The 12589-nt window shown below is 31.8% G+C and overlaps 1 pseudogene; it reads left to right on the top strand.

The window, feature by feature from the left end:
* The first annotated feature begins 1820 nt into the window (after window positions 1-1820).
* On the top strand, window positions 1821-2919 carry LOC125856069 (uncharacterized; annotated as a pseudogene).
* Window positions 2920-12589: the final 9670 nt, after the last annotated feature.

Here is a 12589-nt window from a genome sequence, read left to right as displayed (position 1 = left end):
ACCTACATCACTAGAAGATGTAGCGCAGAGGATGCATCAGTACTTGAGAGGTACTAAGCATGCAAGATAGAGTAAAGCTAAAATAACATATAACTGAACAAGCAATAAAGCAAGGATATAAACTAAACATGATATAGATATTGGATACTGAACCAACTGAATGTAAAGACCACTTCTATAACATATTGATACTTAACTGACTGTACTGAAATATGGTCAATGCAATAGAGTCTGACTGAACTGTGGGAGCTACTAATAACCGACATAAAACCACATAAGCTAAATGTGGAGTCCGATATATATTCCCCATCGAGAGGACCCAATACACATGGCCAAATGTGTAGAAGCATGCTGGCATGATCACTAAATATGATGCCCGCAAAGGGGACTTACAACCTACGTGGCTCGTAGTTCTGGGACTATATGGGTGACTGACCCTAGTCCAACTCGATATTATGCTACTCTCAATAGATTAAATGATTAACATATTAAGACTGAATTTTTGTAATATACTGGATAGCTCAAACTGTCATGCAAACTAAGAATGTAACAATTATGACTGATAATGTGACATTAGTAAACTGAAGCATGTGTATATTTGTAATAGCTGACTAATCTGACCTAGCATGAATACTTCATGAACTAACGAATATATACAACTAGGGTTATGCGTATCATAAGAGAAACTTAGTAATAACATGATTTCCTGATTTGGAACATTAAATTAACTAGTTCATGATAATCTGCTGAAGTTCTAGAAACCCTAGGTCTAGTTAATAATAGGGATTCAAGAATCTAACTGAATTTAAGAGACCTAATGGGCAAAAGGAACTCACTAGTGAAATCCCACATACCTAGTGATGAATTCCACAGAGAAATCCTTTGATTTTCGAGCTGGAATCGGAGGAAACTTGTTGTGTTCTTGAACTAGGGTTCTTGACTTCTTTCTCCTTTTAGCGTTCTAACTTTCTAAGTTTTGATGAATGATTTGACTTAGATAAGTTCTAGTTATGTTTCTAGGCTAAAACTAATCAAAACCACGTAGTTTAGGGTTAAAATGACGTAGTATAGGGGTCCAACGAAATAGAAAAAGACCAAAAGATCCCCTGACTTAACCTTTGTCGGAGTGACTGACAGACCGTCGATCGACTGACGATCCGTGCTGGTCAACCGTCGATTAGTGCTGGAGGCTGAAATTTGAGGCATCAATCCACAGACACAGACCACGGTCTGTGACCTGACCTACGAACCGTAGGTCTGGTCGTGGGTCAATACTTAGCTGAATTTTTCTCTGAGGTTCTGGGGGAGGTTGCTGATGCGAACCACTGACCACCAGCACGGTTCGTGGGTCACCCTACGGTCCGTGAGTGGCGTTCGTGAGTTGCACCTGCAACTTCTGGAAATTTGTTTTAAGGTCTGTTTTTGGATATGGGGTGTTACACATGGTATTTTTGGATCACTTTGTATAACTGGTTTTGAGGAATTTGAAAAGCAGAAACTGACAGTTGCAGAAATAGTAAATCCACTCGATACCTTTCAAATAGAGAATTGCAGTGTGGTGATTACTAATCCATCACATCAGTATGTGAAGGTAGATCAAGTATACAATAATAAAGCTACATTAAAGTGTGTGATGGAGCAATATGCAATTGCAAAACGATTTCAGTTTTAAACAAAGAGGTCAAATTCAATCAGGTAACATCATTTGTATAAATTTGTTCTACTCTTGTTAGGTGTATAATTTTGACTTATCTAAATATATTGATTATTTTATGTGTAGTTATACACTTGTGTGTTTCTCCGATGAATGTGGCTGGTTAATGAAGGCCTCAGATATTAACAAATCAGGAATGTTTAGAATAAGAGTGTTCAACGCTGAACATACATGTTCACTGAAAGATATGGTGTATTCACAACAACAAGTTACAAGCAATTAAGTTGGTAGAATTGTTAAGCCTAAATTGGTAGATCATAAAAGGAAATACACACCTACTGGCATAAAAAAGATATGAAGTTGGATCTTGGTGTTGATATAACTTACATGTTGGCTTGGAGGGCTAAAGAAAGGGCTTTGATTTCTTTGAGGGGGATGCCGGGGGGATCGTATAGCAAACTACCTGATTATTTGTATATATTGGATACTACATATCCAGGATCCCATATACACTTGAAGAAAACAAATGAAGATAGGTTTTTGTACCTATTTGTTGCATTGGATCCTTTCATTAAAGGATTTGACCATTGCCGACCTGTAGTTGTAGTTGATGGGAGTCACCTTCGAGGACCTTATAATGGAACTTTTATAGCAGCAAGCACAACAGACGGTGCAGGTATATAAATATGTATTTTATATTATATATACATATATAAATTCTGAATGACTGTTATACATAACTCTTTGTATATTATATACTTATAATCTGCAATTCTGTAACTGTATAAATATATATGTGTAGGACATATCTTTCCACTAGCATATGGTACCTTAGATTCAGAGAATGATGCCTCTTGGACTTGATTTTTTAAACAACTAAGAGATTCGTATAGGAAAGGAATAATATATGTGTTATGTTTGATAGGAAAGAGAGAATCATAAAGGTTGTTACGCAAATGTATAATGATGTGCCACACTATGCTTGTATGTGGCACTTGTGGAAGAATGTTCAGACAAAGTATAGAAAATTTCATGAAAAATTTTGTCCAGTATTCTATACAATGGCAAAGACATGCAATCAATCTAATTTAGATAGACTAATGAAAATAGTAGAGAAGGTAGATATACAAGTAAAAGAATACTTGGAGTTAGTTGGATATGATAAGTGGTCTAGGATTTATGCACCAGTTCATCGCAGTTGGTCAATGATATCGAATATCACAGAAAGTATAAATGCAACATTAGTTTCAGCAAGAGAATTGTGAATTTATGATTTTCTGGAGAAAGTTAGGCTGATGTTCGACAGATGGAATTGTGATAACAAAAAAGAGGCATCATTCACATTTACTCCCTTGATTAGATACTCAAAATCAATGAAGCAATAAGTACGCGACTGATGGTATGGTTTCTATATATTTGTATAAATATGTACATAATAATCTGTTTTGCTTCATTTTTGTATATTGCACGTTTTTCCGTCAACTAAATATGTTCATAATGTCAATGATAAGGCCAGAAATTATATAGTTTGTCTTCCGAAGAAAAGGTGTACTTGTGGAAGCTTTCCGTATGAAGAAATATCATGTGAACATGCTTGGGTTGTTCTGAAGTTCAAGAGTTTAGGACCAGATGAGTTCTACTCGAATTTATACACACCGACAACAGTGTTGAAGACTTATGATTTTTCAATATAACCATAACCAGATAAAACAGAGTGGGTGATCCCTGGATACATAATGACTAATTTAGTTCTGCCTCTAATATTCAAAAGGCCTCGTAGAAGATCAAGAAAAAAGTCTCGCAACAATCAGCAAGAGAGATATTTGACTCTAAGGGGACAAATACATCCAGTACATGTGGAGTTGCAGGTCGCAATAGGTATTCTTGTAGAAATCAACCTCGGGGAGTTATTCAATTTGAATTGTGTATGATGATTTTATACATTTAATAATGACTCACTTTGGCCATTTGAATATTATTTGAGTTGTATTGATACATAATCATGGTTGGTAATTCAGTTTAGTTTTAAAATGATATTTCAATCGATATTGGACTATATATGTAATCCTAAACAAATCAACAAATAAATTTAACAAGTACCCCCCTATGTATAACTATTTCCGATAGGTGTTATCACAACAGTAAACATTGTGAAAGTTCAACTAGGTATAAATTAGTGTTCGTATAAATGTAGACTTTATATCTGCAGTTGAATAATTGAGCTATTTCAGTGATTAATTATATAAAATAGTTGGAAGAATTGTGTTAATTATTATATAAATTAGTTTGTACAAAGTGATTTTGATTTGTAAAATTGTATAAATTAGTTTTACTTGAATTGCTACTTGAATATGTATAATGCATTGATAGTTGTAGTCTATGTGGAGTTAGTGTTTGTATAAGTTAGTGTTCGTATAAATGTAGACTTTTATATCTGCAGTTGTATAATTGAGCTATTTCAGCGAGTAATTGTATAAATAGTTGGAAGAATTTATTTGTGTTCATTATTGTATAAATTAGTTGTTATAAAGTGATTTTGATTTGTAAAATTGTATATATTAGTTTTAGTTGAATTTCTACTTGAATATGTATAATTCATTGATAGTTGTAGTTTATGTGGAGCTATTGTCTGTATAAATTAATGTTCGTATAAATGTAGACTTGATATTTGCAGTTATATTTTGGTATACAGTCTGCAAATAACATTTGGTATTTTTGGGATTACTTTGTATAACTAATTTTGACGAATTTGAAAATCATAAGGTGTCATTTGCAGGAATAGTGAGTCCACTAGATACCTCAATTGGACTGTATAATTGCATATGACATATAAACTAACAAACAAATTAAGAAGACAACTGATATAAATTTTTGTTATTTGTATACATTCATTGTCAGTTTGTATTCTGTAGTAATGATTGCGTTTGTATAATGATTTCTCAATTAAGTTGTATAATTTTTCAAAAATTATTGTATAATCTGTCAAACTACTCATTTGTATAAATTAGTATATATCAGTTTATATTCACGAAAAAAATTGTATAATATATGAAACATCACACAAATAAAAACGCAAAACTGAATTCATTAAAAAAAAATAGAGCCAACAAAATGTTGTTCCCGTCAAACTGGAATAGTCAAAAAGTATTACTGCTAATATAAAATTTCAAACACACATAAAAAAAAATACAATAAAACTAAATGACTGTGATACGTTCACTACTATCAACATCAACGTGATATCTCATTGGCTTGTCTAGTGCCTCACTGTCACTAATCGCCTCAGCCTGAATTTTGAGCATGCCATAATTCCACAATAGCGTTGCATATTTGCTACGCATTAAATTAGGATCAAATGGACCTGCTGGAATTCCATTGCCATCACTCAAGAACTCCGCATATGCTGAACTGTATACACCACAATCCCTATTTATAAATACATAAAAATATAAGGTGTTTTCCAGTAGTTGAATTATGAAAAAGAAGGTCCTCAAAAAAGAATAAGTGTATAATAACTTGCAAGTTTCCTTGAGGTTGATGAGGGATATCATTCATATAAACGATTTTAAAAGAATCAAAATTTGTGTGCAATCTGTATTACGACTGAGAAAGTACATCCAATCCTTTCTTTTCTTAAAATCCAGACATTGAAAGATACATGGGTATAAGTTGTGCATATTTTTTTATCTCATTGAGTACATGTGAATCGTGAATGGAATCTCTGAGTGAATCATATACCATTATACAACGTTCATTGAAAGACACAACAATCAATACCCAGTGTAATCTCTCCTTCAAATTAACCGAAATGAATATATTATCAACAATAAATCATGGCACAACAACATGCATCATATATCCATTAATGTACTCAAGAATAGTCTCTTCATAGTTGGCCTTAGATGCGAGACCATTTGTTTCAAAATATACTTCCCAAATGTTGTGAATCAGCGTGTTAAAATAACAGTCAACAGTGCTGAAGGTGTATGTGCCGCTAGGATTGTACTTTTCCTTTTTTCCTCACATAGTACAATATCACATTTATGTGTTGTAGGAATTAAAGTAAATAAATAAAAAAAATTATACAAATGTAATGAATTTATATTATTAAAAAAATGGAGTAAAAATTATACCGAATCATCCGGCAGTTGTCCAGGATTAGCTAATTTATAGAACCAATTCTTGTCAGAAATAGTGCATATACCAAAATTCATGAGCTCGATCTGTTAAGGTAACCTTTTTCTTTTTGTATCGATCATCATCATTTATCCTATAATTCGATTAAAAGGTTATGCACAACTGATTTGTAATATACATAATTGTGAAATTAAATATATTATAAAAATTAAACATGAGTGGTATAATTTAATTTTTATTATATATACACTTACTTATTTTTGTGTCCAGCAAGAAAACCTTCTCTTAACCATTTCTAGAAATTGGTATATAGCAATGTATCATGTGTTCCAGTAATAGAATCAAATAGATGTTTTTGATCAAAGATTACAGGCAACTTTGAAGAACCACCTGAAATGAGATAATAAGTAATTGTGAGGACTGTATAAATCATGATTGTATATGTATAAATCAAACCAAATGTATAAAGTTGAAATTATACCAGAAGAAGATTCAAAAGTTGTAATGTATAGCGATGTATTATATCGACCTAGACGCCTAAGTCAATGGATTGGTGTCTCATCAACCACTCTTGCTTCTAAATGTAAGACAATACTTTTTTCTGGGTTGAGTCTCTAAAGTTGGAGACCAGGGATCAGTATCAGAGATTCCGTTAGGACTCTATTGTAGCTTGCATCAACAGAAGATAGCATCTGAATCGGTGCGACACATACGATGTGTTCTATAGCGTTTTGCATGTTATGATCTGATTGATCAACGCCACCAGAAGAATCTTGTTTTTGAACATCTTCTATTTGATCAGGTACATATTCATCGTTGACAAAAACATCATATATAAAACCAAAATAATCAAGTATAAATAATTTTTTTACATTAAATAATAAAAAAATAAGATATGTATCACTGAATTTTTGTTAACTTCTAAATGATCATCCATGAAATTTGAATCTACTTGATATTTAGGAGGTAAATCTTGACCAACAAGCTTAAAATAATATAAACACAAACTTTTGATAAATAAAAGATTCAATCAATTATACAAAATTATCAATATATACAGACGTATACAAAAAATATCATATAAGCGATAATCGAACTCTACAATTGCATCTTCCGGTGATAACTCGTCAGTAAGGAAAACCTTCAAAGGATGACCAACAGTCTTGAATTTAATTAATTTATATAAAAATATTAAATACAAACAGAGGTATACAAAGACAACAGAAAAGTAAAAACAAACCTCTGAAATCTTTTCATCCGGTGATAACTCATCAATGATAGGAAGCTTCAAAGACTGACCAGCAGGCTTAAAAAACAAACTCTTAATAAATGTGTATGCAAACAGAGACTTTATACATAAAAGTTTAAAGCATAAATACATATATAAAAACATCTATTAAGAACATAATCAAACCTCCTCTTTTTTCTGACCTAGTGGCAACTCATCTGTTATGGGGACCTTCAATAAATAAGAACGTCCATAAATTAACATATGAACATATATTGTATAACAATTATACAAACAGGTGATGTGTATAGATTTCAATTTGTATATAAGTAATTACAGAAATAAATAGTTGAAAGTTGCACATATACGTTCAGATAATATTGAATCACCTCATTGTTCTCTAAGTTACTCATTTCATCTGGATGTTGTAGTCCGAAAAGTGAACTTGGAGACTGTATAGGTAACTGTTGCATGCCCCCAATTGGAGATTTCGATGGAACTTCTAAACCAGAAACCTGAAACGAACTCTTATAAATTCAACATACAAAATTGAATTTATATAACAAATGTAATTATATGTTTGAACACAAAATCTTGGCAGTTAATTTTTGGTGTTAATGACATTCAACACAACATTGAAGTTGTCTTGTATCAACTTTCTTAAATTTGTAAACTCTTTCTTTACCTAGAAATACATAAAGGTATGATTTTTTAAAAATGTTTAAATTAAATATACAACAATATGTGCAATAGTATTGTACTTATAGACAATTTTAATAAATCAAATTCAACATGCGAAATGTTGATTTGAGATGACTCGCTGGTTGATGATGTAACATATGTATCATTTGATTTTTACGTTTCACATGTAATTGATTGATAACTGGCTTGGTTACAGCAATAGCAGGTTGCTTTGTGTGCCTCACATGTCGAGTCTTCACTGATGGAGAGACTGGGGAATTACGTGTTTATGGCCTTTTTATAATGTGATCTTGACGAACTTTAGGTAGGATCTTCTTTGATATAACCAGGACAAATTGCCTTAGCCTCTTCTTGGTAGGTGAGATCCCAGAATAAGATACAATATTTTCCTTTCCCTTATTGTTAATTGATTTTGGTGGGTCTTGAAAGTCATCATCTAAATCAGGGGATTGTATAACATCATCTGCTTCAATCTTTGAAGGTGGTACTGATGGTGAAGCTGTATCAGATTGGACATACTCCGACATCAATGAAATAATTGCAATTTCCAATAGAATTGGAGTTATGTTCCGAAAAGTAATCTGAAATGTATAAAAAAAATTGCATATATATATAATTAGTCAGTAAATACATACACTTTTATAAAGATCACAGAATTTGTATATGCATAAACACTTGTAACTCAATATTTGTATATGTATAAAAATGAAAGTTCTATTGATTGTATATGTATGAATATGATAAAAAAATATTTGAATATAAAATAAAGAACAACACATATTAAAAATATACAAAAAAACATATCGAATTATTGACATCACTGAACATTCCTTTCATGAAGGACTTGATGCGAGGATAATCCTTTTTGGTGACCTAGTTGAGAATTCTAGGAATGTGGTCAGATTTCTTAACAACAATATTGTTATCTATCTTTGAACAACATTCATAAAACTAAACTTGCATAGCAATAGGAAATCCATGAATTCTGTAGTACTTCCATGTTCTTGTCATCTTTTCATGTATATATTTTGCTAGCTCCTCAAACGCTTTGTTACCTCACGGATAATCCATATACAATCCAAATTCTATCAAGTCAAAGTCGATTCGCTCAATTGTGGTAAAGATTGGCTCTTCAGATAGAATGTAAAAATGAATGAAATACAGAATTCCAAACTTCAATGCATCATCAGTGTTGTCACCCCATACCTTATTATTAAAATTTTGAACAAACTCTGCTTTCGATAGGCTTTTTCTTTCTGAAAAATACATGTGAAGAATTATATTTGGTTCTTCAATGTTAAACACAAATTGTGACAAATCATCACTACATTTAAGCCCCAAAACAAGACAGAAATCCCTACGGGTGAAACGTAGAGTGGTACCATTTATGTAAATCATAATGGCATCAGTAGAATTACCCTCTACCTCTTGCAACATAAAACATCTAAACAGTTGTGCTTGAACATGACAACGATGCATGCTTGATATTTGAGCAAAACAAAATGATGCGTAAAATTGATTGAACGCAACTTCGGGCAATATGGAGCGTAACTTATCCATTACCCCAATATTTATATAGCATTGCATGTGTGGGGTGTAAAGTGGATCTTTCTTGAGAATAAATTGTACTCCCTAACAAATCAATGTATTATACAATTTTAAAATGTATAATTATACAACACAGATCTCAAAACAGTGGCAAAAATATAGAACTATACAAATTGAATATTTGTATACAAAAACGGAGTTATACAAAGTGAATATCTATATACAAATATGAATGCAACTGTGAAACAAAAAGAATTATACCATTTGAAAATAACTATAACACAAATTTCAAAATAATGACAACATATATTGAAATATAGAATTTCATTTTGTATATACAGTTACAAATATATACAAACATTTACAGATATGGATACAATTTTAGATCTAAACATCAAACATATATACAATTATACATTATACAAATTACCTCAACTCTTTCAAAATGTAGTTATTCAGCTGAATCAGATTGGGCATCTTCTTTGTTACTTGTAGATGCAATCTCTTTTACTTTACGCTTCTTCTTTGAACTCAAAACATCAACTGATTTGTCTTCTTTATGTTTATCCAATTTTTTGTTCTGTCGTTTTGAATTTGCAACATCCATGACTTCTTGCATCTTCAATGGAGTATTACCGGATTTTGATATAACCTCTTGTTGATTAACTCGAGATTTAGCAATGGATCTTGAAATTTCTTCTAAATCCTGAGTTAAACCCAAAGAAAAGGATGGAAAATCATCCAAAAATTATTGATTCGATTGTATACCTCTAGTGATTCTCTTAGAAGGTGTTTCTTCTTCATCCAGGATTTTAAAAGTATCAAACCAAAAAACTAAAAAGGCACAAAAAATTAGCAGTCATGTACAAATACAAAATAATAAAATAAAGTCTCAAACCGGAAAAACAATTACCTGAAAAATTTAGGAGAATAAATTGAGAGGGAGAGAATGAAATTTTGAATTTAGGGTGAAAAAAGTTAAAAGAACAGAGAGTAGCATATGAAAACGGTATAAAGAGGCACGCTTATACAAAACTAACAAGCGTAAATATGACAAAATACGTGGCGAATGGTAAATAAAGTAAACTGTAGTTATTTTAAGTAATTAATTGGTATAAGTTTGCTTTTCCATGTAATTTTCCCTATAAAATAATGGGCTAAAACGTTTTGGTCTAATTTGGGGGTTTTGGACCGATATTTTATCTTCCTCTCTTCCTTTAAATTATCTAAGGCTTCTACCTTAATAACTAATACAATATATATTAAAACATGACAACTAATAATTTACATAATAAAAATATCAAATCACAAATTTACGCTAATATAAAATATACAAATATAAAATAAGGATTTATATTTAGTTTAATAAGTACGAAACTTGAAATAAAATGACAACAAATAATTTTTTTAAGAAAATAAGGTGTAAAAAGTGATAATAGTAATTTTGATAATAAAATATATAATTTTAGTAGATAAATAGTTGTAGTAGTAAAAAAAAATTGTAAAAGGATAATTTGATACGTTATTAAATTAGAAGCTTGAAAATAATGAATTAGAAGAAAGGAGAGTCAAAATTGGGTGTCAACAGCTTGTCCCTCTTTGACCAGAGACGATGTAAGAGTTTTTGGGCAAAGAAGTTGACAATGTAACCAATTTGTCCCGACTAACAAATACGACCTTGGGAAAGTATGAGACAATATGAACATTGAATAACTTATGACGTAGAGGATTTTGGGAACAGGGTAGTCCCAAGCTTACAAAAGTTGCCCAGTGTTGAATTATGATTTTACTGGGTATTTTGATTGAGGAGAGTATTTGAGATTGGAACCGAGCAGAGTTCGAGGTAGACCTTTGACCTTTATTGAAAAGCTAAACTTTCTTAACAAATTGCCCTAGTTCACTACCTAGATAAAGTTTCACGTTACGTTGCATTGTGTCTCTTACTGCTGCATGTGGATTGTGCACTACACCATTTTAGGCCCACGGCCACCCTAGAAAAGTGTAGCATAAACTAGCAATAAGTGTGGCCTTTGATAAAAGGCTACACTTATGGACTTTAAGCAACACTTTTCCAGGGGTGCCCGAAAGTAGCGTTACCTTAGAGTTTAGGCAACACTTTTCAAGTGTTGCCTTATCAGCTACGCTTAAAAGCGTAGCCTAAAAGGCAAAATGACAACGCTTTTATGTACCTCAAATAGCAACATTTCTATCTCATACAACTACACTTTTAAGCGTCACCTTAGCTTCCTTATTGCCCACGATTTGTAAGTGTTGCCTTTTCTATCTAATGTATGACAACAATTTTAAAGTGTGGCCATATCATTTAGGCTATAAAATATTTATATGCCACAATTTCTAATTAAAAAACACCAATATTATTTTGCAATAAATAATCTCAAGCACTAAATTGGATCATAAGTAATTTAAATATATAGATTTGCAATAAACTTCAAAAGATAGTACGTCTTGTGTACTTACACATACTAATACAACAATATTCTAAATATGTGTACACAATAGTTCAAAAAGTACTCTTACAATAGTTCAATATATTCTAGCAATGAATATATTTCACAAAATCAAACATAATGTATTCAAACTTCTACAATAGTTCAAAAACTCTTCATCATCCACTTCAATGAGATCAAATTGACTTGTGGCGACCCTTCAAATATGATCACCTCCATTTCCCTACACATTTAGAATGTACAACAAATCAGATCGCAGCAGTTATAGAAGAGGCAAGAAGTTCCAGATTCCAGATTGCAGTAGTTCCATATTACAGATTGCAGACTGCCAGATCTTTTGAGTTCCAGATTGCAGATTACAGTTCCAGTTTGCAGATTGCAGATTTATTGAGTTCCAGATTGAAGATTACAGTTTAGATATACTAATATGACATAATTAAAATAGAGAAGAGTTTAGATATACTAATACATGTTGACATAATTAATACAGATTGACATAATTAAAACAGAGAAGAGATTCCAGATTGCATTACAAGTCAATAATACTTCTTCAATGTTTGCAACAAGACCAAAATCTCCATACAGATACAAAAACATACCAACACTAAATGTTGTACACGGTCACTTAGCCGAGAGACCACACTTACCCAGACAAACTAAAGCAACAACGGATGCACTCTGCTTCAAACGTTTTTTTTAGTTTTATACCAGCTATGTACATAAAAAGGTAGCTTGGATCACTTATTATTTGACGTTGCCCACGGGAAATTTTGGACATTTTTCTTGTCACCAGACCAATTTTACTGGAAATTTGAGCATGTGCACATACCTAAGTTATGTCTTGCACCAACA

This window comes from Solanum stenotomum, chromosome 2 (genome assembly GCF_019186545.1).
Source record: "Solanum stenotomum isolate F172 chromosome 2, ASM1918654v1, whole genome shotgun sequence".
Classification (NCBI taxonomy): Eukaryota; Viridiplantae; Streptophyta; class Magnoliopsida; order Solanales; family Solanaceae; genus Solanum; species Solanum stenotomum.
Note: the sequence above shows the minus strand (reverse complement) of the source record. Positions and strands in the feature narration are given on the sequence as shown.